Raw genomic sequence first — 3,553 nt, 5'->3', positions numbered from 1 at the left:
AGGGAGCTGAATGATTAAAAATCAAAGGCAGCGCTTTACGTGTGTGTGTGGCCACCATATAATAAAGATGATATGGTGGTTTTACAAGTAAAGAGGTGCTAGATGAAATCATAACTGGCTGTGGACAGATATGATGACAGCCTGTATCCAGAATCTTGGAAGAGAAAAAATATTCCAGTATTACAACGATCCAAAGTACACTGCCAAAATCTGTATTTTGACTGTATTTTCTAGAGATAAAGGATGAAACTCCAAATTGGTAATTGACTGAAAATTGACGTTTTGCATGCTATTTGAATGAAATCCAGTTAAGCACAGAGGGGCATTTTAAAAACAATGTACAGCCTCATTTGCTCTCCATAACAGCTGCTGAAAGAAAAGAATTCTAAGAAACAATACATATTTCTATTAATCTGCACAACGACAGCTTCCATCATGTGGAAGAGGTTAAGAATTAGGAGAATTCTTAAAAGCAGGATTTCTGCGTAATACTAAAAGAAAATAACGCACTGCTCCAAAAAAAATAAAGGGAACACTTAAACAACACAATGTGACTCCAAGTCAACCACACTTCTGTGAAATGGAACAGTCCACTCAGTAAGCAACACTGATAAACAATCAATTTCACATGCTGTTGTGCAAATGGAATAGACAACAGGCGGAAATTATAGGCAATTGGCAAGACACACCCAATAAAGGAGTGGTTCTGCAGGTGGTGACCACAGACCACTTCTCTGTTCCGATGCTTTCTGGCTGATGGTTTGGTCACTTTTGAATGCTGGCGGTGCTTTCACTCTAGTGGTAGCATGAGACGGAGTCTACAACCCACACAAGTGGCTCAGGTAGTGCAGCTCATCCAGGCTGACACATCAATGTGAGCTGTGACAAGAAAGTTTGCTGTTTCTGTCAGCGCAGTGTCCAGAGCATGGAGGCAATACCAGGAGACAGGCCAATACATCAGGAGACGTGGAGGAGGCAGTGGGAGGACAACAACCCAGCAGCAGGACCGCTACCTCCTTCTTTGTGCAAGGAGGAACAGCAGGAGCACTGCCAGAGCCCTGCAAAATGAGCTCCAGTAATCCACAAATGTGTATGTGTCTGCGCAAACAGTCTGAAACAGACTCCATGAGGGTGGTATGAGGGCCTGATGTCCACAGGTGGGGGTTGGCTTACAGCCCAACACCGTACAGGATGTTTGGCATTTGCCAGAGAACACCAAGATTGGCAATTTTCCATTGGTGCCCTGTGCTCTTCACAGATGAAAGCAGGTTCACAACCAGCATGGGACAGATGTGACGGAGTCTGGAGGTGGAGAATGTTCTGCTGCCTCAAACATCCTCCAGCATGACTGGTTTGGCAGTGGGTCAGTAATGGTGTGGGGTGGCATTTCTTTGGAGGGTCATACAGCCCTCCATGTGCTCGCCAGAGGTAGCCTGACTGCCATTAGGTACCAAGATGAGATCCTCAGACCCCTTGTGAGACCATTTGCTGGTGCGGTTGGCCCTGGGTTCCTCCTAATGCAAGACAATGCTGGACCTCATGTGGCTGGAGTGTGTCAGCAGTTCCTGCAACATGAAGGCATTGATGTTATGGACTGGCCCGCCCGTTCCCCAGACCTGAATCTAACTGAGCACATCTGGGACATCATGTCTCGCTCCGTCCACCAACGCCAAGTTACACCACAGACTGTCCAGGAGTTGGCGGATACTTTAGTCCAGGTCTGGGAGGAGATCCCTCAGGAGAACATCCGCTGCCTCATCAGGAGGATGCCCAGGTGAAACCAAACTTTTTATCGCCTGCTGTTTAGCTATTAAGTGAAATGCATTCTTCATCATTGCATTAATCTAATTCACTTATTCAAAGCAGAATAATCAGTTTTTGATTTTATTTTCTAAGAGTAGTGTGGAAAAGAAAAGAGTGCAAGCTGTGTAGTAACCGAAACAGGGATGTTTCTATCATCCTTTGTTGCCCTCTTGTGTCCACATGATTCCTCAGCACACATTCATAAATACAATCTTACTTTGGGACATGTCAGAAAGAAATAGTTTGAAAGACTTTGTATCTTGTGATTATGACGTAATGTTTTATAACAGTATCTACCTTTACAACATAGTGTAACATAAGTGTAATTGTATTAAACATAAACAATGAGAACTTCAAGTTGAAGGCAAACCTATTTCTACATTATTCATTACGTTGTTCATTTTGCTGACTTCAGATTCAGATCTAGACAGCTTGACAGATGAAAAAAAGCATTTTTTTTGTGTGTCTGAAATCAATCTCTTATTGTAATGCATGGATCTCAGAAAAAAAGGGCATCTGAAGCAAGTGCAAACATGAAATTTCCACACCGGGAACTCGTTCACGTTGAGAAAGTGGCCATCTGGTTCCATACTGACCGCAGGTTTTGCTGTTTGATCCAACATTCATTGACACCACAAGGTCGTCCAGGCAGCTGACTGCTTCCCACACCATGTTGCCAGGTTCATTCGATTCATAAGCCTGTGGCTATGCTTAGTTCTGTCTCTCTTTGAAAGACACACAGGTCCTGTTTTGTATAGTAGCTGAATCAACTCTGCTGTGCATTTTTTAACAACTCTGAGTAATAACATAAAACAAACTGTGTTACTTTAAAATGTTTGGGAAAAGGTAACAAGAATTACACAGCTGCTGTATTCAGACTTAGTTTTTCCATTTGCAGTGCTCAGTAAGTGGTATGTGGGTTAAATGGAACTCAAGGGGCAGCAGGACTGCAGAGGAGTGATAATGGAGGAGAAGCAAGCAGCGTTATTTGGGTTAATGTGTAATTTTGGTGGAGCCAGCCTTTGATAGAGGATTGGTAGAAGGGTAATGTATAGCTCAGGTGTTGCTTTTCAGCCCATTTATCTACCTCACTTGCACGCTGACTCTCATCTGCCGCAGACTTCTTCTTGAAGATCACTGGGAGCTGGACAACTTAAGGTTAGCTGTTAATTTCTGAAGGATTTTTCTGGTAAATTTATGCATAATTGTATCAATAAAACTCATATTTTCTTCCTCAGGCACCAAGCTGAACCCGTATTTGCCACTGTTCCCTGGGCACAGTAACTGGAATCTGTCCCTGCAGAGTCAAAGTGTGCAGGGCCCGTCTGGTTACTGCACCTAGGGACCAGGTTACTCTCCAGAGACCTGATTAAATTTTGTACTGCATCTTCTGATATACTTTAAGAGTTGGGTTTATTTCCTTTTGTCAAGGCAAAAGGAACAGTCCCACCTTAAAATATTTAGAATATGGTGTGTTATATCACAGATATAATAACAAATATGCATGAAAAACCCGTAATTTAGGCTTGATGTTAATCCCTGCTAACATTGAGATCAGGCCTTACTGCAGTTGAATGCTTCTCTTGGTTCAGTCAGAATTCAAATATTGAAATCAGCCGTAGGCAAATGGATTTCAAACCTTTTTCCCCTGCAAATACAAGAATTAAATTCACTAGGTGAGTCAATTTATCCCAATTGAACTTTATGCTATTATTTTATATTACTTTTATTTTACAATGAATTTTGAATT

Source organism: Telmatherina bonti, assembly GCF_933228915.1.
Source record: "Telmatherina bonti genome assembly, chromosome: 10".
In the NCBI taxonomy this organism is placed as follows: domain Eukaryota; kingdom Metazoa; phylum Chordata; class Actinopteri; order Atheriniformes; family Telmatherinidae; genus Telmatherina; species Telmatherina bonti.
This window is presented reverse-complemented; position numbering follows the sequence as displayed.